The 24,372-nt window shown below is 39.9% G+C and overlaps 1 long non-coding RNA gene across 1 annotated transcript in view; it reads right to left on the bottom strand.

The window, feature by feature from the left end:
* The window catches only part of LOC141728211 (uncharacterized), a 95,469-nt gene extending 72,476 nt beyond the window's left edge, over positions 1–22,993 (bottom strand). The window contains exon 1 of the long non-coding RNA XR_012579034.1: positions 22,853–22,993. This is a non-coding gene — a long non-coding RNA (uncharacterized LOC141728211). The remainder of the gene's footprint in view (positions 1–22,852) is intronic.
* Between the last annotated feature and the right edge of the window lie 1,379 nt (positions 22,994–24,372).

The raw sequence follows: 24,372 nt of genomic DNA, 5'->3' as shown, positions 1-24,372 counted from the left end.
CTTAAGATGTGAAAACATAATCTATAAAGTCCTGCAGAAAATAATAATGAAAAAATAGGTCTTTCTGTTCATAAATACAGCTTAGGTACTGGTGGTCTTGAGAGATGCAATACCACTACAAATTCCAAGAATTGTTCTTTGATTGCATTAGAAACAGGCCTGGCTAAGACATAAATAGAATATAACTATCTGTAGTTATATAAGGAATATAAGGTAAGGGAAACATAAATAGCATTTATAAAACAATCACCCTGCTTGCAGATTCTGCAGATCACATGGCTGGCAGACACAGAAATAATTTCACAAATGAAAATGGAAGAAGCAAAATCCATGAAGATTGTGTTGAAGGTTTGATTTGTTTGACTTTCTCTAGGCCTATGAGGGTTTCCATGGTTATCATATATATACAGATGTATTATATTAATGTTATACATACATATATTGCTGTATATATGGAAATGTATAAAAAGCTGTAAAAGAGGAATTTGAGTTCTGTGCAAGAGGCGCTTCAAAATAGGTTACAGGATTTTTGTACAGTACTTAAAACAACTGGAAGAAATTGTGAGAATTAAGTACTGGATCTGATAGTGATCAGGAAAAAAGGAGATACTAGATCTAACATTAAGACCTTATAACTGTACAATACTTCTGGTTTAATAAAAAGGCCAGAAAAAGTGTAAACATACTGTGAAAAACACTGACAGAAAGACTGATGGAATGATTTTGAAGAGTAATAGCAAAAAGCTGATTCAGAGTAACATTGCAATAGAATAAGAGAGAATCCACTGTAAAAAATGTGAATCCACTGTAAAAAAAATCCACTGTAAAAAAATGTTTAGTGAAGTACAAAGGTGGAGAAAAGGAAGCGGAACTGGAAAGGAGAACTTTAAACTTGCCATCATGCAAAGAAAGAACAGAAAGAGAGCTCAGACCATGTGATGCTATCTAAGAAAGCATAATTATCCACTTAATTAGTATAATTTGGCTAATATATTCTGAAAGTATGTGAAAATCTTAAAAGAATACAAGAAAGCAGATTTTTTTCAAGTTTCTTGAGCAGTTAATTTTCCTTTTTTTTCCCCCCAGAATAATACTGAATAAAAGCAAGTCCTAAGACCACTGTCTATGAATTGGATCATTTGTTTGAAAAGACAGTTGAAGAAACAGTGAACAATAATGGTAATTGAGAATGTAGAAAAGTGTCTGAAAATATGAAGGGTTCCAGATTCTATACCGTTGTTCTGCTCACTGGAGGTAGCCGAAGGTAGCCAAGATCCTTTCCTACTCGCAGGCTGAGAATTTGCCTGCTTTGGGAAGTCACAGTCAGCCTAACGCTGGTCTGGCCTTCACCAACAGCTCAGTCCTCTGTGCAGGTTTGAGACTGGCATCATATGAAGGTATCTCTCTACCAGGTTTTTGGCTGCATTTAATTTCTTAGGTCATGTAGAAAAGAAAGTGCACCACAGCCCAGTTAAGAGCCAGTAACAAACTACAGCTCATGTTTGCCTGGCTAACCCACCTGCTCTCCTGAGCCAGGGTAGCCTCATTTGTACTGCCTGCTACAAGAATCCCTAACCCATGCTATTCCTCAAATCCTGCAGTGTTTTACCTGGGTGCTTGTTGGCCTTGGCCAAAAGCACACCAAAGGGCAGGCTAACAGTTAAAGGGTGTGGATTATCACATGGTAGAGCTCAAGTATGTGCCTGAGCCCTCTTCAGCTCAGTAACACGGATGTAACCTTAGGAACTACATCCAGTTGGCAATAATTACAACTGCACTAGCTTGTTTTAAATCAAAAATGCAATGGCATGAAAACCAGTAGTCTTGCAGACTACTATTTCTTGACCAGAAATCTGAAAAATTGGTAATTTAAGAAAGTCAGAGGACAATAGAAGGGAAAACAGTACTTATCTGATGTGGAAGTATTTTAACATGGAAACTTGAAAGCCAGTCAGATGACTGAATATTCTTTTCAAGATAAGCAAGGTTACAATTCAGAACTCAGCATAGGACCATTTGGGTAAATAGGTTTTGTTCACTATTATAATACAGTTTGGGTCTCATCTACCTTGTAGGATAAAAGCCTGAAATATGCTTGTGGTATTTTATTCTGAGACATTTGAGAAGGAGCTGATGCTGAAGTGGGCATGCTTCAATATAAAATAGTCACCTCATCATGCACAAGATGGGATAAGGGCTCTACTGAATATTTATACATCTTTCAAACAAACTGATATGCAGTAATGTCTTGGAATGAGTGCAATCTCTGCATTACTTGGACAGGTGTTCAGTATGTGATATAATTACCATTAGGTTCCAGGTCACCTTTTGACCTGTGAGGTCACCAGTTATTTCCATAGTAATTTCTAATTTTACAGGTTGTAGAAAACTATGTGAAGGCAAAACTGCACTAAAAGGGAAAACGCAATTACTTTCATAGACTTCTTTGTGACCTGGGATTAAGTGCTTAAGTCTGAAGACAAAATAAAAAAGGAAAGGAAAATGTGGCACATCAGACAATGCTGGACCATGATCAATTAGCATTCATTGAGTATTGTCTTTTAAGTCACTTAGAGGTAAAGACAGGAAATAAACTGCTCAAATAAAAACAAATACATATTCTGAAGGCAGTCAGCTACTCTGGTGTGTGCTGAGGTAATAAAGTAACTAAATGAAAGAAATTGGGCAAAATTGTAGGATGCTATAGATCAAAGGAAAATAGCCAAGAGTTTGAGATGTAAGATTAGGACTAGAGATTTGAAAACAGTTCTTAATATTAAATTATTCTTAATGGAACACTGGTAAGAAAATAGACCATCATAACAACGATTCAGCATAAATTTGCCTGTAGATTTAGCATTTGGAGAAGCTGTTCTGCAGAAATGCAGGCAGCTTTTCTGGAGGAACAAACCGGCTGATCTGGCTTTACCATATTGCCATGGACCGGATGTGCAACGGTAGGGAACTGCATTATGAAAAATCCCTTTTGTAGTATGAATGTACAAATCTGTACATTTGGCTTGCTTTACATCAGTAGGATTATGTTTTTGCCAATACTAGAAACTACATTAAAAAAGGGAAGAGAATATCAATGGATAATATAAGAACCTGAAATTAGATGCACATAAAGAATAACATAAAGCAAATCTGTCACACATATTACATTCCTAGCTGCATATAAAGAAATCTTCTTTCTTATAATGACCTTGTATTTTGAAAACACAGGTGAATTATATAAAATTACAATACTGTGATGCCCTTAAGTATAGTTTTAGAAAATTACATGAAACAGCCAAACAAAATATTTGAAGTTACCTACTTCTCTCTGGAGTACATTATATATGCTAAACCTAGTGTCTGAACTGCCAGAACTGGTAGTTCCTGTTTTGAGGTAAAGAGTTGTTTCAAGACTTCTGCAAAAAGAGATTCTGAAAAATCTTGCAGCAGATAGGATGAGTATGCTAAATAAGTCTTCATAGACTGCTTCTCTGTTCTTTGTGATTGCATTCAGTGCCCATCACTCCTGCTTAAATAATCACTTGTTGAAGGATTGCCTATGTTTCCTGAGGGAGTGGGGGGACATAGTTTTTAGGAGCTGCTGGAAGTATGGGAGGGAGGAGACAACTGCATTCAGAAGTTTGGCTGAAGGGTAGAGGCTTTTCTGGAGATTGAGAGTGGGTGGCTCTGAGCAGGAGTGTAGTGCTGCAAGGAGTCCTTCAGCCTCTTTACTCATTTAGCCTGTTGAGAGCACACTTAGGGATATTTTGCCCATTGATAGATTAACTAGATTACAAAGAACAACTACTGCATTTCAGAAATTCATTATGAAAGTAGTCTATGAATAAACTATATGAATAATAAAAAGCCAAACCAAACTGTAGAAACCACTTCTGAGAAGAACTTTCATATGTGATTATGGTTTAGTTGCACAGTCTGCACAAGTGAAGTAGAGCAAAGAAGAGGGAAATCTGGGCTAAATGTCACAAACTGCTCTGCAGTTTATCACCTTCTCCCCCTCACCTCCCCTGCCACCCCTGCCACCTTCTTTCCAAGGAAATAATTCAAAGATTCCTGGAATAAATCATCTGTGGTTAGAAAAAAAGTAAAGAGACTGGGGTCTCTAATGGCAGGCATTTGGGAGTAAATATGAATACAGACAGTTGCTGCAGAATTGATCTGTTATTATCTTAAATCCTCTATTTTACTTTTCTTGGTCCACAATATTTCTTCTTCATTCACGCAAAACTCATTGAAAATAACGCAAAATAGGACATACTTTTACCACAAACTAGTAGTTGTGTAATCATCAAAAAGAGATTCCTAGTGTTCTTCATGTACCAACATCCTTCTAACTGTATTTCAGCAGACATTACCTATTTTGAGACAATAGAGATATGGGCTGAGAGTCAAATCTCCCTTTTATTATACTTGATTCTCCAAGAAAAACTGGATTTATGCCTGTCTGTCCATCCATCCATCTGTCCGCTTATTTATTAAGAATATTAAAATTCTTATTTCAGCTGTTAAATATAAAATTAAGAATATAGACAAAATCCTTGGTGTGTCCAGTTTTTTGAATAAAGGAAAAAAAAAGAAAGAAAAAGTGACTTACTTTGTATGCAAAGAAAATTGTCACTGCTGATTTCGAAAAAAAGTTACTGAAGGGATGTAGAGGTGTGTTTTGTTTCAAGGGTCTGCGGGCCCCACTGCTCTACAGTTCCATAAAATTTCAAGTAGTATGGATACTACCTAGTTTTACAGATGAAGCAAAATCAAAGAACATACATGCAAAATTGTCAGAATAAAAATCAGTGAGTAAAATTATTTGATCTCTGTGTTAAAATAAAGTCTACAAAAGAAAATGAATTTAATTTGCAGGTGAAGGGGAATCTATAGAAGAACACATGAGTGAAAATGTTTTTGGAAAGCAAGATTTATAAGGCATATTTCAAAAACGTTGTATTTGTTTAGTCTAGAGAAGAGAAGACTAAGGAAAATAGTAGGATATCTGAAGATTATTGTGAAGGAGATGGTCACCAATGGTCTTTTGTATCTAGTTGCAGAAGGACAAGAAAAAAAATCTTCATTTACATTCAAAAAGAACAGGTTACATATTTAGAAAGTCCTTTTAAGTACAAGGACAGTTAAAGAATGGAAAGAATTTTCTGGTGATGCTGCAGCATCTTCCTCATTGACAATTTAGAACAGATTAGACAAAATGTTTATGTTATAATAATGCTCTTATATATCTATTTTCTTCCATAATTGTTGGCTCCACACAGTAGATAACCCAAAATATTAAGTTGTAACTTGAAAAATAAATTTGGAATGTGGACATAAATTTGTATAGTCTGAACACATGACCAATCATCATAAATGCAGGTTTCTTTTTCTTCTAATAGATGTATTCTTGAATTTTGTATGCCTTTTTGTATTTTAATTTTCACTTATTTAAATTTGAAGTTTATTTATGTATAATTTCTGTTTACAGATCATCAGTAAGGATAAAGCATGCTACGTGTTCATGCAAGCAGTGCTATTATTCTGCTTGGTTTTCTGGTCAAGAAGCTAATTTCAGCATTGCCAGTGCCCTTTTTTCTTGAATTCTAGTTCTCTCTAGCACATGCTCTTCAGGTATGTATAGCTTTGTAGGTATTACAGGGAAATATTCTGAATTCAAAACACATGTAGTTTCTTTTAAGTCACATATAGATAAGTAGGGTTTGCTACTTGACAGAATATCTGAAAAAGTCTGATTCCTAAACAAAACCAGAACTTTGATGGTGGATTTTACTTTCTGTGGTTAACAGGCTATTTTTACAGTGACAAATAAAGTCTGTTAGTAATAAAAATGAAACCTAGTATCTATGCTGTGATAATGGAACCCTAAAGTGAAATTAGTTAGTGATATTAGAAAGAATCACTTCTATTTCTGCTCCAAACCTCAAGTTATTTTATTTTCCTGTACTCAAAAACAATATTAAAGAAAATGTATGGTTCATGTTACCAACATTCATAGCCTTGATTAAAATGGGAATAATCCATGTATATGCTTTTGTTAGAGCATAAAATATATAACATAAGAACAAGAATATTGAAGGAATAAAGATCATTTGACTATTCAGAATACCAACAGACTTCAGTGTATTCAGAAAACTGGCTATCATGTCTGTTCTCTCTTAGAAATTCAACTTGAAGGATCATGAGAAAAGTATTAATAATTATTGCTGTTGTATTCTGTTTCTGATGAGAAAAGTATTAATAATAATTATCTGTTGTACTCTGTTAGATGTTTGAGGACTTATGTGTTTATATCAAACAGTAATTGAAGTCTTCAAATTAAAGTGTTCATCTTCCAGTGGTTTTTCTTATATTGGTTCTGCAACAGGAAAGGCTGTGAACATTTGCAAATGGACATTTTATTCTACCTTTTTCCCTCAAATTGTGTTAGAAAAGTTTCAATTATTTAGGTGCAGCTGTATTAAAAATGTGAGTATTGTAAAGATAATCAAATAGCTTTCACTCAGCTAATACCTCAGAGAGGAAAAAAGAAAAGGAGCACCCCTTCACCTTTGTGGCTCATTTTATCTTGTTATCTTGATAAGGAACCAAGGGGTTCCAGTACAACTTTTTTTGTTTAATACTGCATCTGAACCATTTAGATTTACCTGGCTTTAGTTTATGGTTTGTTGGTTGTTTTTTTTTGTTGTTTCTTTTCGAAGTAGGAGACATCTTCTTATGCTGTTTGAGAATTAACTTTGAAAGAGATCAACAAAGTCTTAAAACTTCATGATGCAAGTCGATTTGAATAAAGATTGTTGTCAGCTTTTATTCAAAAATATGACTCACATAACACTGCACCTTTATATTAGTTCAGTTTATTTAGAAGGAAATCAGTGTAGGTCAGAGAAGTTTTTAGAGGAACATGTCAAGCAAATAACTTTAGAATGCTTAAGTTACAGTTTTTTACAAGGATAGGAAAATATAATTCCTGGATAGAAGTGAATACTGCTTTTGAGAGGCCTCTAAAAGTTGTGTGGCTTGACTTCTCATGTAAGTCAGAAATGTAATTTCTGATCCAAGGTGTTTCCTGAAGAGAGAATAATGGTTTTAAATTGCAAGATGCCTTAATCAGTTAAACAAATTGAGAAAAAATACTAAAGCTTCTTTTACTTACAATTGAAAACTACAGTTGTCTGGTTTTACTTGTAAGAACTTGCTTCTCAACATGTATATTAATTTAAGAACTTCTGTAATGGAACATTCGCTTTTACAGTTTGAAGTTGCAAATGCAAACTATATTTTTTAAGCTTTCCCATGTAATATTTTATTGAACAGTTAAAAAAATTGCTGACTAAAGAAAGTATTTCTGTAACCAGAGGGGATTTATTAGGATGAGAAATTTAGTTTTCCTGCATGAGGTCCAGTGCAACTACTACAGAAATCAATTCCCAATAAGATGACTGTATCTGTTTTGAGTAGTATGGTACTCAGAAACATACAGTTAATAATACATAGATGGATATAACCCCCATTTTGAAAGGTGCTAATGAAATTATCATTGAATAATTTTTAAAATATTACTTAGAGGTTAAATATGGACATCCAAAACCAGAATAATTAAAAGGCAGTTAGGATGAAAAATTATATGCAGTGAGGTAAACAGCCACATGCAAGGAAACTGGAATGATATAATATTTATTTAAGTTGGCAGAAGAATATATGATTGGAGTAGAATTGGTAGAACATGGTGTGCAGTTATTCTGAGCTATTCTATTTTAGCAGATTTAATTATGTAATGTAATCCCCTTTTTTAACATTAGTGCAGTTGGACTGAATGAAGTAGCACAAACTGCACATCAGAAAGATATAGGCTGGAAAGTGTTAATATTTAGGAGTGTTAAGGTTTTTTGGCCAGTTTTGAGAAATAAATAAGAAAATGTCAGAATTAAGAAAAATATTTTATTTGAAGAACTAGAAATTGCATTTCTATGCAGTTTTGGACTCTCCAGACTAATAGTGTGAGGTACAGCAACAGCATAAAGAGATAATGACTTTATTAATTCAGTGTCTCTGTGTGTTAATTTATATAACCCAGTTTTCCATCTAAGTTGGCCAAAACACAGACAGGTACTTTAATTGCCCAGTTTTTATAAAGAACATGAATAACTTTTCTGGGGTACTCTTGGATGCCTCGAGTGGTTGCATAGAAGTGTTTCATTGCTGGTGTGCATGTGCCCCATGAGTGCAAGGACAAGTTATTTGAACAAAAAGGTCCATTAAATGGTATCAGCGGATACTTGAAGCACCCTCATGTCCGCTGACCTCAGGGCATTAAATAGCCATGTGAATACAAATGTGGACAATTTAATTATTTCCATCATACCACAGAGATGGAAATCATGCAGTACATGTACTGCATGATTTACTTAACTTTAGTTGTAATATTATAATTAATTTCATACAATAAATTAAGTCCCCTAATGACCTTTAGGAAAATACAGTTTGAGTTAACATACTAGATATACCTCTTTTTGTATGGATAATGGAGTCATAGGTTACTGGTGTTTAACATTTTCCCTAGCATGATTCTTCAGGGAGCAACATATCCCATAGTAACATTTCCTCTTTCTGAGATGAAACAGAAAGCAGGGAAGGGAGGGAGAGAGTGAAGAAGACTTCCGTTAAACAGAGATCAGGTTATTTCTAAATTCTACAAGTAAAGCTATAGTTATGATTAAAGATATTTTCTCTTTGTCAGTGTCCTAAAAGCTGGGATTCTGATCTTCTGGGGCATATCCATTATCAGGATCCACTTGTATTGGCAGGGAAGTCTGATGGAGGCAAGAGGAACATGAATTCCAGTACAAACTGCTGCTCATGCATGTAGAAGGGATAAAATACTCCTCAGCAATATGACATGTCTTTGGTTCATGTATTTTAAAGTTCAGGTCCTGAAAAGACTAATTTTACTGCTTGCATACTCTCTGCAGGGACCTTGATAGTGGCTGGCTTTGTGTTAAGTGCCTTATTTATAGCCCCAGTAGTAGTGATTGTCTTTGTATTTCAGCCTGGTGTCATACACAGTGCTGAGTGACTTGCTGGCCTCGTGGCTTTCCTCTCTCATTCTCTAACAAGCTGTCCAGCTTATTAGAAACAACTAACACCAGAAACAGCGTGTCTTCTACAACTGATTGCAGAAGCAAATGTACCATTCCAAATCAGCGGCAGAACCTTCTGTCTCTACAGGAAGGGTGAGAGAGCTAACAGTTCAGTGTCAACTATCAGTGCCTCAGCAATTCTGCTTGCTATTTCAAATTCCAATTGGAGTAGTATCCATAATCTCCTAACCAATCACTAATCCTCAGGGATTTTGAACTGCCAGCCTGCAAGATGTCTATTTTTACATAGGGATGCATGCAGCAGAGAAAAGACATTAGATTCCTTCCTCATAGGAACTCTGGATTACATTACAGAGTGCTACCCTTGAGTCTTTCTTGTGAACCAAACAGGAATTTTCTGCTGACTTGGTGTTCACCCTGCCTTCTCCCAGAAAAAATAGCCATCACCACAACCTGCTTCAGAAGATAAAGCATTGAGGTGCAGTACCACAACAGATCATTGATTCAGTTCACAAAAGTCTAAAACTGTATCTTCAATAATTCTCAGACTTACAGAAGCAACATCAATTTAAAACATTTTGTTATGGTTTTACTGTGAGACATCATATTATCAAGAGGTTTTACTTCCCAGAGGAGAGGTTGTAGACAGCAACAGGTCAATTAAATCAGCCTCTAGGTCATCTTTCAAGATCAGTAAAAACCTCTCAGCATTTATAGTCTCTCCCAAAACATTTTGTACTTGAGCTACATTCTGAAAGCACAGCCTTGCAATGACCTGCTACTTGCTGCATCAGGTGTCTGGGGTACACAAAGGAGTCCTCTCCTCATTAAACTTTGAATGAATTATACTCATTACAGTGTTGCCTTCTTACCTTGAAATACCAAGGATCTGGGGTACAGACAGATCTATTCAGAGACAGGGATTTGCTCACATTCAAAATCTTTGTGGTGCTTAGGAGATGCCTGCTCACCATATAAATATTTCAGTCAGTACTCTCTGCCTTGAACAATAAATAAATTTGGGGTTGTTTTTCAGGGACTTCCCAAACAAGTACCAATAGTCAACATGATAATTAATCATGTATTGTTGTGAACAAGCCAGTGGGGGGCAAGACCATCCTCAGGAGCTTTTATGTGACATACAGCTCTAAGTTAAGGCAGTCAGAATGAGGAAACATTTGGGATTAGAGCTGAAAATGTTAGAGCCTTGAGCCTTTCTACCATTCAGCATATCTAGCCATCATAGCAGGGAGTCAATGGCACTGATCTGTCTTCCAGTCACATTTTTCAAATGAGGACTTTGAAATTTATGCTTGCTCATAACAGATACAAATAGGTGTCCTGTTCTAACTAGAGGGATACTGAGAACTCCTGACAAAATGTTTTGTTTGCTTGTTTATAACATGGGCTTTGTGTGCCTTTTTTATCTTTCTTTGTGTGTTGTGAAACTTTCAGTACATTCACTTTACCTGCTTAGCCAAACATCCCCTTCTGAAATAATAATCAGATCCTGCAGCCAAACTTGGTATGATTATAGCTGATAGACAGGGTGTTGCCTAAGTGAAATTTGCTGACTGAAACTATTTTGCAACCATGCAGATAATTTTGTGTCAAATAGAGTCACTTTAACTAGAGTTACTCACAAACCTGAATGAAAAGACTTTCTGTTTGAGTATCCTGGCGTGGTCAGCCTCCCTTAGCCTCTTCTACTTCAATAGTACAGGACTGTTAAATAATTTTAACACTAAGTGGAGTTTATGTAATTTCTCTAAAAGTGCATTTTTCAGTAATAGCTGCTTATCTTCTTCTGTTTAATGATACAATATACCTTAACTTGTAGTAAGATTTAGGAAAAGCTTTTGTTTATATTTTTACCCAACAATGGAGACCTGTCTTACCTGTCTGTATAATTTTTTGCTAATAGAAACTGTGTTTTCCTATCTGCCTGAGAAATATTTTTGTGTCTTGCAAAACACATGGCAGGAAAAATGGGAGAATACTGCATGAGTTAAGAATCTCCTACTGAAATAATAGGAAACTCTCACAAGCTTCTGTGGTTTTCATTATGATGTTAACTGTGCCCACTTAAGGTCTACTCTAGAAACAATGTCGTCCTCCTTTAGAGGAGGCTTGAACTACTTTAGCTTCAGTTTTCTGCTTCCAGTTTTAGATAAAGTTTACATTTATTCCTGGAGATTTAGTTATTAGCAAGTAATTTTCTTGGAATGGGGCTGATTTCTGTGCAGTGGCAAATTTTCTTCTTTTTATTTCCACTCCCCACGACTCTTTTAGATTCTGCTTGCAGAAAGACCAGCAGGGTTTTAAGAGCACAATATGCATGACTGCATCTTTTCCTCTAATGCATCTTTCCTAACAGTGGAAAAGAATGGCTCTCTCAGAATGTGCTCATCTAGGCTTCCAGTTCCCCAGGATCTTGGAAGGACTTCTTTGCAATAGCAGCTTCAACATCTGCCACAGATAGCAGGCAGACTGGTGGTGGATTGGCAGAGCTAAGAAGAAATAGATATCCAGCCCTGGGGCAATGCAGTACCCTTCAGACACTGTAGCTACAGCGCCCCTCTAACAAACAGAAAATTTGCGTTTTCAAAACAGCAATAAATGTTTTAAAGTTACAAACAGAAAGGATGGTCAGAGATTAACTTTCCACCTTCTCTAGCAATGAAAAAATAAGGGTGCATCAGAGGACAGCAATAGGTCTCTTTGAAGTAAATAATACAATAAATTGTATTACTTTATATGCTCATGGGTATTATACTCACAGCATTCCTTTACTAAAGACAGTACAGATTACCAAAGTTCTCACAAACTAAGGAGAGACTGCATAAGGCCCTGGAGGAGAGATCTAGTGAAAGTCACTGACTGGACAAACCACATCAGGTACAGGAAACCTTCCAAGCTAAAACAAAGTTGGATGCTGGAATGTAGGGGCATTCTCAAATGTGCTTGTCCTAGTCCTGCTGTTCACTGAGGGAATATTTGGATAAGAAATGGCTTTTGTCAGCTGTTGGACATGGGTAAATGGGCCAAGTGTATGCCTGGCCTGAACCAGTCTGACCTCTCTAGTATTCTTAAAACAAAGTTTGTTTAGGAATCATGACCTACTCCCAGTCTTTGCAAAAATGAAACAAAATACTTTCAGGACTGTCCCTTCTTTGAATTCAATCAACAAGAGTCAACCTTAGTCATTCTTATTCCTTTTACTGCACTCTCAACTTCCCAATATGTAGTATTTCAAAGATTTTTTGACATATGTTGATGAAATGCCTCTACCTCTTTTTTTTGTCACCTAGTCGTGCCCTTCCTTAAATCAAACTTTACTCATCTTTCTCTCTCTAGAGTCTTGTTGCTGCCATTGTAATTCTGAGTAGTGACTTTTCTTGTTCCTTATACTGGCTTTCAGATTCTCTTTATTACAGAGAGGAAATCTTTGAGCGGGGCAATGAAAAGAGCAAGAAAAATCCATGGGATTCCATGGATCTATGGATTCTATGGATCTATGGATCCATAGAAAATCCATGGGATAGTATTGTTTCCATCACAGTAATTTGGCAGGAGGAGGAATTTTGTTCTCATCCATCTTAAGTGAATATATCAAATCCACAGATCTGCAATATCAAATCTGTAAGTCATGTTCCAAAATGCAGCAAGCCAGAATCACAACTATAGGAAATTCTCAGAAATAACTTTCCTTCCCCTTTAAACTTGGGAAGGTGTCCTGACAGTAGGTTTATCCTTCTAAGCCACTTTGCTAGAACAAGGAAGTTTTATGATAAGTCTCTATTTTTTAGCAGAGATTAAGATGGTGAATTCTTATGTTCAGTTCCCTGGTTAGCCCAAAGTCTGTTCAGTTTTCAGTAGATAGATGCAGGTATAACTTGAGGAAGAGAACAATGGGTGGAGGAACAGGGAAGGATCTAGAGATCTTCAATGCATCCTTTTTCCCTTTCCCTCCTGCTGCTGGTAAATCTGCCCCTGAACAGCCAATGCATTAAAGAAACAGCCTATGCTGATTGGCTTCTTACCTCTAGTGCCTCAGATATTGAGGAGATGAAGGCAAACCTCTGTGCCAGGGCTCTGTATCTTTAACTCTGTATGTGCACCAGCAGGCACAGTAGGGACCCATGCTGATTTCACCATATTATAGTATAAATGGCTATAAGTAAAAGGAGAGAACTCATGTTTTCTGTTACTTGTGTGGTCTCCTGGAACGATTAATATGTGTTTAATGAGTTCTATATGTATGCTTTCTTTAAATTAAAAGTTTATTTCTTTAACAAGACCACTTAAAATTAATTATGAAATTAGGGCAGCCAGTATTAAGGTTAAATTTACTATAGTATTTTAAAATAACAAAATAAAAATACCATGGCACACATTTTTTGTGCCAAAGTTTTAGATAAAGTCAAACCACTGAAGGGGTGGAAGTCACTGGCAGAGCATTTGGAATTATAACCTGCAAAATGTGGAACCAGCTTCTCATGGCTTTTCTTTTTCTCTTTTAAAGTACTCATCTACTTTATATTAATGACTAGTATGTTCAAAATTGAAAAACCTACTGGGAGATGAAAAAGCAGGTAATTCATTTTTTCTCATTAGGTCCGTGAATGGAATCTGAAAGAGGATGAGATGTACTAGTTGTACAGTCTTGAAGGTCATGCTAGCCAGAAACAATCACCTAAGTTCCCCAACTAGCAGTGATTCATCATTGTTGAATAAATCAGTTTTCAGTACAGTATGTTCTAAGTTTTTTATTCTTACATGTTGTGTCCATTATAGATGTTTGATTTAACTGAGAAAAAATTAAGGTCTCTTTTGCTAAATTTAAATTTAATTCCATTTTCCATCTACACACACACACTTTTATAAATTATAATTGGAAGACAAAGTCATGGTAAAGAGAAGCCATTAAACTTTCTATCATAAGGTGTAAAAATTAAGATTAAGAAGTCCCTTATATAAATGATTAAATAAAAATTGTGCAGGCATGACATCACAATTTAGATAGCAGAAAGAATAACACTTTATAAAGAAGATATATTTAATTGAATAAGAGTCTTTAAAATGAAAGGGGAAAAAAGGAAATATAGAACTGGGCCAAAATAGACTGCATAAGACAAGGCTATTCTCTTTTCTGTTTTAAAAGGTAGCTAGAATTGGTAATTGAACTCAGAGACACCAAGCAATTCACCCAGTCTGCCGATAACATGCACTTGTAGTTCTGGGTCCTAAACAAACACAATGTGGGCCTTGCTAGTGCTTTAGAAAAGCCTGGTTAATAATCAGTTGTCAGGGGTCGCCTCTGACCCGCGCGGGCCCTCCTTCCCAGGGAACAAAACCCAGCATCTGCTGCCTGCTGGAGCCATCGCAGTGCGGAGCTGAGCTCTGCCAGCCGCCTGCCTCGGCTCTCTGGCTGCGTGCGGCAGGGAAACCTGCGTCTGCAGCTTGGCTTCAGAGCCAGGGAAAGAGAGCTGGGCAGCTGGGTTACTGAGAGCTGCCTCGCTCTAGGGTAGAAGGAGATGACCTGGGGTTAGGTGACCCTGACTATCAAGTGTGTTGTCTTGACAAACAGTAATTGCTTGACAATTGTGCTAGGCTTGGGAAACATATGTTATCGTGTTCGTGCTGTATCTACTGATAGAGATTGTTTTCATTACACATACTGGATATTTCTAACTCTGCTGAAGCTACTGATGTGTGAAAACATAGATAAGTTCAAACTAGAGGTCTGGAACTTGAAAGTCTTAAACTTGAAGGTCTCTTCTTTGTTTGAGTTACTCCTTTTGGCTAGAGGATGTCTGTCTTTAACTCAAGAATCAGTCAATGTCCAGTATGTCCAGCATCTACAGTGGTCTTTCAAATGCTGGGTTGTTTTTTTGTTTTCTTTTGTTTTTTCGTTTTGTCTTGTTTTGTGGTTTGTTTGCTTTTTTTTGTTGTTGTTGTTTTTGAATGCTGTCTTTGTTAGAGCTGGAGGAGTTTCAATGAAAGAATATCTTAGTTTTGTGTTTGGTGAATGCTATTGTCATCATTATTTCCCTGTATAGGTTTCAGCATTAAGGCTGTTGGACACATTATTAAGCAATCTACACTCAGGGCTCAGTACTTAAGGCATATGCAGAATTTCAGCATTAATTACATATTTTATACTTGGTAAGAAGGAGGTTTTTTTTATCTGTACTGTAACAGAACTTCCTTTTGAACTACTGTCTACAGTTATGGTTTCCTCCCCTTTCAGCAGAAGTTTCAGTGGTAATATAAATGTAAGCCTCTTCCAGTTGAAAACAATCTTATTTTATTTGAAATACAGTATTCCTTTTTCTGAAAACTTGCTGAGTCTCTCCCTGAAATAATCTCATCTTTTTATATTTTTCCTTACCCCTTAATATGTCTGCTTAAGTATTGAGAAACTTCACAAGTACAAGAAAAGTGTAGGGTAACACACAAGATTATTGGAAATTTTTGTGGGGTATAGATTGCTAAAATAAAAGAAAGGAAGGGTAGGAAGCATGCGATGTATAGCACTCACAGGAGCTCAAGTGGTCAGGGAGGTGTATTAAAGAAAGGCAGCAGGAGTCTGTCAGGGGTCAGTACATGGTCATTCATGACCTCAGGGGCATAGAGACGTAGAATCCTTGTGACATGATTTGCAAGAGAATGTGTGGGCTTTGATTCACTCATTTACACAGCATCAGAAAGTAAATAGGAGACTGCTTTCTTATTTGATGAAGACTTCAGTCACTCAGATCTGCATCTTCCATTAAACTTCTTATCTTTCCTTCCATTTTGTGTGCCTCTTTCCTGTTTCCAGCAGGCTCTCCCTCTAGAATGATGACTCTTATGCATAAGAAAAAAGACAGTTTTGCTATTACTTGTAAATTTGTTGTCATATGACACAAGCTGTCATTATTTTCCTTCTTGCTTTCAAATGAAATATCTCCCAGTCTGTATGTTGAAATTGTGTATTATTTGCAACTACAATTGTAGTACGTAGATGTAGTATACAACTTTTTATCTGTAGACCTCAAGCTTCTTTGAAGCCTGAAATGAGATTTTTTTCCTTTAAAACTCTCAGAGCTCAGGTAAGAGTGGCTGAGGCAAGACTAAACAGGATTTATTCCTTCTCGCTGTTAGGCCATTTGACAGATAGATACAGCTCTTCTAGCCCCTGAGTGCCACAGGCTCAGCACAGCATTTATGCAGTGCTTTGTGCAGATTCCTTCTCCCAGTGCGAAACTTGCCCTATTCCCACAGGAGGTGGCTTATGGCTTCCTTCCACAGCTCCTGCAGGAGGATCCCTGGGTGAGATATGAGGCTTTTAGTGGCCTTTCCTAGTCAGGTCTTAATTTCTAATGTGAAGAGAGTGGAAGACTGGTGAGAATTTCAATCCCTGTAATTTTGGGTTTCTTTTTTTATGTGGAGATATGATATGGCATGGGAATTCCCCTTAAGAGAGACCTTCAGAGTTGGATTGGCCTCTTGACATCTTTTAGGCATTGCTAACTAGGCACCTTGCCTTGGGAACTGTGAGTTTTATATTTTGAAAAATACAAATGTACAGGTAAACAAAATGTTGCTTAACACTTATTTCAGATCTTGGAATATTTTTGACTTTTATAACCCTGGTATGTGTAGCATGGGCACATCCTGTAAGCATTATTTTATCTCTTAGATTCAGTGAGATGTAGGACAGTTTTAACTGTCCCTGTCATAGAATGGAAAAGCCATTGGTGAAATTCTGAGTCAAGGACCGGATTATGGCCCTTGTTTAGACTCCCATTCCAAACTTTGGCCAAAGCACCATCCATCTTCCACCTTGATACAGATTTAACATCAGCAGTGTGATTTAACTTGAAGTGTCTATAGGAGCAGTAACCAGAAACCTGTGCTCAGACAGTAGGATGAAAGTCAGAGCAATTCTATTCTTTAATGTGTCAATCAATCCTGTTTATTTAAGCATATTCAGGAAATTATAGTAAGTTGCTTAACTTGCCTTTTAATTTATTTACAGGTCTACTTTGCTGAGCTATTGTGATAGTTTGATTTTTATGATTTGCATCAAGTGTGAAGCTTTCAAAGCCATGTGTCAAAGGTAAGTTATTTCAATAATACTGATATTTGCATATGTCCCTAAAAATATTGTATGTTTATGGGAGAAGTTTTCATCACTTTATTGAAGACTCAGCTCTGTTGAAAAGTCACAATCCTGAGTAAAGGGTGTTATGAAGCAGTAGGAACTCCTGCAGGGAGCTCTGACAGATATTTTCTCCCAGTGCTTGCCAGTGTAGTGAGGAAGTGTGCATACTGCACCAGCTTTTAAAATAGTGCAACCTGATCCTTTCTTTACAGCTCAGAGGATGGGGGTGGGGAGTGAAGGTGAAAGAATAGGAGTCCATATTCTCCTCCTCCTCATTTTGGGTCTGGTTTTCTTTATTGAGTGAAGAGAGCATTAATTGTGCCTGACTATTATGAGAAAGGACCCTTTGCTCTCACCCTTCACATTTCTTGTGACATAAGCCAGGTTTAATCTCATCCATGTTAGGAGAAACTAAGAACACTTTGCAGTGTCATAATGAGATTCCCCCTCATTTTCATTTTCCCTCAATGGTATGTAAATCATTGCTTGTAAGGGATAAAAATCTGTAGGAGTTATGAAACCAAAGTGATTGCACCAATGTGGAACTCCTAGTTAGCCTGCAGTGTTTATCACTCTCCTTAGTGTAATAAAACTGAGAAGAAACATACTTCAAAACAAAAGAGGCCATCTAATCTTTCTCTGTCTAACTAATAAAAGTAAATTTGACAAACTAATTTAAATTACTAACTAAATATTTAAAAACAAGGATGGACAATGTGTAAGTCAGCAAATTGTTTTGCTGAGTGTTTCACTTGTGTATAGGGTTTTATAAGTTATCCAAATATAGGAGTTTATAGATTTAACTTAGAAAGATTACCAAAATTAATATTTAGTCAGTAGTTGTGACAGCCAATCAGTACAGTGTGGTACAGTGGAATCTTTGTGAATTTCATTGTTTTATGAAAAATTATGTTCATGCAAATAATACGTGCAGACAGAAACGAGGATACTGAGTCCTTAAAAAGTACAGTAGTCTCAATAATCTGTTTTTCTAGCTAGTGTTGACTAGTTTTCAGCATATTTATTTTTTACTTCTTTCTGGAGTCTAAAGGCATATTTCTCATCTGGTGAACTACTACTGACTTCTTAATTTCCATTCATCAAAGTATATTCATTTGTACCTGTAATCCATGCTAAGAACACTTTTTTGAATCTGTGCTAGATGTTATCTTGTGTACACATTGTGGACACATTTTGAAGTGATGCCCTGTCTAGCTAATATTATCTATACACGTGTTGTATTCACAATGCTAACTGTACAGTTAAAAAATACTAATGCGAACTAAAATGGTACTTTAAAATGTTACTTTTTATGAAGCATTAATGCCAAATTTGAAAACTGCTCTATTAGACGTCCATCAATATAGTTAGAGGGTAAGATGCAGAATCTAAAAGTAGGTTCAAGAGAAGGAGCTGAGCAATATGAGATACTAGATATGAAACCTGCATAAGGGTTTATCCAAGAATGCTGTCAGCCTTTAGTTAGAAGTATCATGCCATCACTGGCCAACTGCTGGAAGGAAGCAAGAGTCTTCCTTTCTTAACCACTTCCACAAAACACCAGTTACTATAAAAGGATAGCTGGATCTATCCTTCTTTCTTCGTGCACCTCAGGCTCCATTTTTTAAAACTTCTTTTTCTCCCCCTGTATGTCATCCACTGTAAATAACCACTACACTTTCCTGCTGTAAGTAGTACTGTCATATGGCTGCAACAACATAAAATGGACATTTTGGATAACATAAGAGCTGGGTAGAGGCTTCTAAAAAGCAGTAACTGGACTTGCAATCTTGTTAGTTATGCATGGCTGCTGCTTGTTAAAGTGCTACTGTGCAAAAGCTGAAACACTGGAACTGCCTGCTTGCAGAACCAGGAAGACTGTGCTGTCTGAATCAGTCAAATTTCCAAATGTAAGTTAGTAACACCGTTTACAAATGAAAAGATGGAAATGTGTCTAGAGTTTTAAATGAAAGCTGTAGAAATCCATAGCATAGGCCTTTATGGTGACCAGAGAAAACTGCTTGTTATCATTAGGAATTATAGGGCATTAAAAAACAAAAAAACAGACAAAGAAACCCTGGGATTCTATATACAGAATAAGACTACAAAAATAAAAAAAAAAATAAAAGTATCAGACATCAAATGGTACAGACAGACTGGTCACATATACAGTAATGCAGCAGTAGTTGACCGATAATCTTTTTCAAGTGTGAAAAAAAGAAAGGAAGGGTCATTCAGCTAATAATGTGCTAAATTACTCATTTATGTACTTCAAGTATCAAAAGAAAAGCAGAGTTAGATAAATTAATAACAAACAAGCCTTATTTTTATAAACACAAAAAATTATCTTGATCTTGCAGACTTAAAAAGCCTTCCTATGGTATCATTAAACTGAATAAAAACTACATACTGTACATATTAAAATACAGGTTTCAACCCCAGTCACTTAATACAAATTCACTCTTCTTTGAACTCTAGTAACCCAACTCTAATCTCCAAGGAGTTTTGAAAGTTAAACCAGAAAGGGCTGACAGTGTGAAGAGGTGTGTATGTGTGTGTGCATAAACACATGCACACATATACCTTGTTACCTAATCGATAAATTTAAGATATACATATCTTAAAAGAGAAAGTAGGTTGATACCTAATACCTTTATGTGTGAGATATTGAATTGACATTTGTTTATTATCTCAGGGAGTGTGACTGATCTGTGGAACAGCTAATACCAATTCAAGGCCAGAATTTAAGGGGAAAGTTGGTTTGAGGTACACAGAAACTTAGCTCATGGCGGTGGGAGTTGGCTCCAGTTCCTGTGCCTCAGTCATGAAGCCATGTCCCTACTCAGGCTGCTTTTCCTATCCACCTAATACATCTAGCCACCTTTTGTTTTCAGAGAACAGGCAGTGTTGGGGCTTGCTTTGTACTGTTGCCACTTTAATTCTCTCTGTGTCAAGCTGCAGAGCCGCAGCCTGGCAGCAGCACTGGAGATCCAAGTGCAGCAGGAGTAGGGAGCCCTGGAGGAGCCAGTCCCAGCTCTCGGTCACTGGCCAGCCCATTGCTTGTACAAGTTAGCATGCTTAAGTTGACATTGATCCCTCAAGGGACTAGCTACCAGCTAAACAAAACTGGAGCACAGGGCTAGCCAAGCATAGATTCTCTGTGACCCTGTGTCAGGACCTGTCATCCTGTTGTAAAAGCCAGCTATGTTACCTCCTTGCCCTCGGAGACTCCCAGGGAATCCCCAAGTAAATGAAGAGGGGAGTTATTTACATCTCCTTCATGTCTCCAGACCAATATTTTTTTTCTTCTTTTTCTTAAAAACAAAACAAACCAAAACCAACCAAAATCCAAGAGATAATGGAGTACTTTAAAAAGGCAGATTTGTTCCCTTATGAAGGCATACTACAAAAAACAACAATAATTTGCTCTATTAATTATAAATAATGGAAAATGTGGCAGCATCTCTGTGGTTAAAGAAGTGAGCATACTGTCATTGACGGTAGCACAACTGTTGTACACAGTTGGGAAAGACAGACACATTGGAATATTACTGGTGGTTTAGAATATTTAGAAGCCAGGAGTTCTACTAAGTCTGTTTAATATGCTGAGGGTAGAAATGCTCATTTGCTTTTGCAGAGGAAATAGAGCAAAGATACACCACAGCAGAGAAAGCTAGCAGGACAAAGGAGATACTATTGACTCATTCCAGACTGCCGACTTAGCAGCTCAACTTTGTTTCCTTTTAACTTTTGTAACAGTAGGAGCTCAAAGCTTCTTAGTCTATTTTCTGCACAAATAGAAACACCCAGACTTCAAAAAGTAATATGCTTTGAAGAACCCCAAACCATTAACACATTAAAAACCGTGTGTACTATTAAACAAGGCTTCCTGGTTACTTGAATTTTGCACGAAGTAGATGCTGGTGTTTTGGTAGTAATTTTTACACTACTGCATTCTGGCAGACAATTCTTGACAAATATCAATTTGTAAAGCACTTTTTGTTGGTTTTAGTGTGATACAGTTTTATTGACTTTGCAGTGGGTAAGTACTGCTTCAATATTTTCATAGGCTGAGTAAACCCCACGACACTTTTTCCCAACTCAGTAGCACATGGCAACAAGTTTCTAACCCTATAACATTACACTTGTAACACCGGGGAAAGCACATGATGTTTGATATTTCGATTGATATTTCGATTTTGTCCTCGATACTGAAGTCTATATACCTTAAAAAAAATTATTGTCCACTTTGGACAACGAAGTCTCCAGGGCCATCGATATGACAGCATCTACACTGACGGTGTCCCTGTCCCAAAGTCCCATCAGGACCGTGCTCCCCGGTGAGAGACCGGCCCCCGCGTCCCCGCTGTAACTTCACAGACACCCCAGGCTTGCAAATACACCTCGCCTCTCTCACGAGTTAGCCCTTCTACAGCGTGCGCCTAAAACGTCACACAACGTCACAAACTCAAACCCATCGGCATCGCGTCAGCCACGCCGCTGCTGGAGCGAGTGAGTTGGATTTGACTTTGGATGCGCCCGGCCCCGGGCCCGGGGGGCCCTCAGCGCCCTCGGCCGCGCCCCGCGGAGCCGCTGCGGGCGCCGGTGCCGCGGGGCGGGGGCCGGGCCGGGCGGGGCGCCCCTGCTCTGCCGCGGCGGCGGGGCCGCCCCCCCCCGTTGGCGCGGCGGGCTGTCACTCAGGCGACGTCACAATACGCCTGTGTGAGCGCTGTAAACACTCGGGCGGGCGTGTGTGTGTGTGCGAGTGACGCGGGGGCGCGCCTCCCCGCCCCCCAGCTCCCCCCCGCCGCCCCCAGGGTGGCACCGAGCAGGCCGGGGGGGCGTGAGGCGCGCTCCCGGTTGTTTTCCCTGCGCGCGTGGTAGCGGCACGAAAGGTAGCATCACTGGAGCAGGGGATGATGTAATTCTCCCTCCGGCCAGTGACTGCCTGCGCTTGCACCGATCCGACTTGCAAACCGGAGGGGGGGGTGGTTTTTTTTACGCGTGATCGTATCAGCATCTCCTGACGGCGCATCCCCCCCCAACGCCGCTTTAAACCCCGCTCCGCTCATCCCTCCCCTCCCCGGGGCGCGGAAGAGGGATGGGGCTGGGGGAGGAGGGGAGCCCCGCGCCGTGTGTGCAGGGTAAACACGCCAGTGAGCGCCGCGCCGAGCGGTAAACAAGTCTGAGGTGCCCTCCGCCGCACGGCAACTTGCTGCTGGCGGGGTGTCCCCCCCGCACACACACACGCACGCACGCACACTCACTTCCCCCTAACAAAAGCCCGTTTAATATCAGCGTCAGCTTTTGTTCGGCGGGCGGCAGCCGCCGTCCCCTCTCCCGATCACCTTATTTCACCGGGCGGCCCCCCCGGCCAAATCCACGGGTCCCCCACGCCCCGTTCCCCCTGCGCGCATCCCCGCTCGCTCCGCGGCGCTGTCCCCTCACCGCCTTCGAAGCTCCCCCCGCTTCCCCGGAGCTCCCGGTCCCTGCTGCCCGCTCTCTGGGGCAGCAGGCAGGTAGGCGAGCAGGCGCCCCCCCCCAGTTCCCGAAAAGGCAGTAGCTAAATGGCACTTACTGTCAGGAGAGAGGGCGAGGGAGGAAGCTCTTCTCTCGGTGCAAAAGCAAAATAGCCGCTCGCAGGACGTTGCCAGCATAGGAGGCAGCAAGAGAAAATAAAAAAGATCTTCCAGTAGAGAGGGGGGGAGAGGGAGGGAAGGAGAACGAGGGAGGAAGGGAGGAGGAGGATTCGCCTTTTAACCAGAGAAAAATAAAATCAAAAAATAACCTCGTGTGTGTCCCCCCCCGGTTGCCTTTTTTGTGCAGTTTCAGCAAAGCTGCGAGGAAGTTGGTCCTTTTGTTCCACTATTTATAGATTGCGTCAACATTGCGAAAAGGAGAAGGCGGAGCGGTGGCACTTACTCCTCGCCGAGGGGTGGTGGGGGAAGATATCGGGGCGGAGGGGCGGGGCGGGGGGGGACGGGACGTGCAAGCCCGGCGAGTACAGGCGACTTCAGCGCTCTCCCCCACCCGCCGCCGCCGCCGCGAGCACGGGAAGAGCCGGGCGGTGCAGCCGCGGCGGCGGCGGCGGGGAGAACCGCACTCTTCCCCGCCCGGCTGCCGCCGCACAGCACCGCCCCGCGGGCGGCGAGGCAAGGCGCGCCGAGCCGAGCGGCGGGGCCACGGGGAAGGGGGGACCCGCCGCTCGCTTGGGCGCTGATCGGCTCGCCGGTAGCCTCCGTCTCCCGGTAGAACCTGTTGCGAGCCCCTCGGCTGGGAGCTCCGAGGGCAGGTGCACGCACCACTCGGCTCCGTTTTCTTTACGAGGTAGCGCCGAAGGGTGAATCTGGGGAGCCGAGGGGAAAACATTCTAAAACCTCGGGGTCTGAAACTTAACTGTTTTCACCGCCACCGAAGAAGAAGCGGGGGGAGGGGGCACAGAGAAGGTGGGGGGAGAGAGAAGGGGAACCGCCGCTTTTCTGGCCGAAGGCCAATGTTTCTAAACTGAATGTAAACAAAGAAAACTGCAAACACCAGAGGAGGGCCTTCCACCGCCGCGGAGGCTGGGGGGACGTATTCCCAAAGGGGTGCGGAGCTTTGCCCACGCCTCGTTTCCCTCCGGGTCCTGAACGCCCACGGTCACCCCAGCCACCGCCCTCGGGTGCCGCGGGACGGGGGGAACTTTCTGCCGGCGGGGACGGCGCAGGGTAGCAAGCCTGGAAAAAAACCAAAACAAGTGTGTTCCTTTTTGTTGTTGTTTTGTTTCCTTTCAGCTTGTTTTTTTTTGGGGGGGTGGGTTTTTGTTGTTGTTGTTGTTGCTGTTTTGTTTGTTAGTTTGTTGGTTTGGTGGGGGTTTTTTGGCTTTTGTTTTTTTTTTTTTTTTTTTTTTTTTGAGAGCGAGGGCTCGTCCCTCCCGCCCCGGGAGGCAGAGCCGCGGTGCCCCGGGCGGGCGGAGGCCGGGACCGGGCTTGTCCGAGCCTGCCGAGCGCTCCCGGCTCCAGCCTCTGGGCTCCCTGGAACTGCTGATGCTGTTACTTGTAACATGCTCGGGGAAACATCCACGGGGCTCCTGCTCGGTTGAGCAAATCTTTCTATACT

Source organism: Zonotrichia albicollis, chromosome 2, assembly GCF_047830755.1.
Source record: "Zonotrichia albicollis isolate bZonAlb1 chromosome 2, bZonAlb1.hap1, whole genome shotgun sequence".
Taxonomy (NCBI): Eukaryota; Metazoa; Chordata; class Aves; order Passeriformes; family Passerellidae; genus Zonotrichia; species Zonotrichia albicollis.
This window is presented reverse-complemented; position numbering and strand designations above follow the sequence as displayed.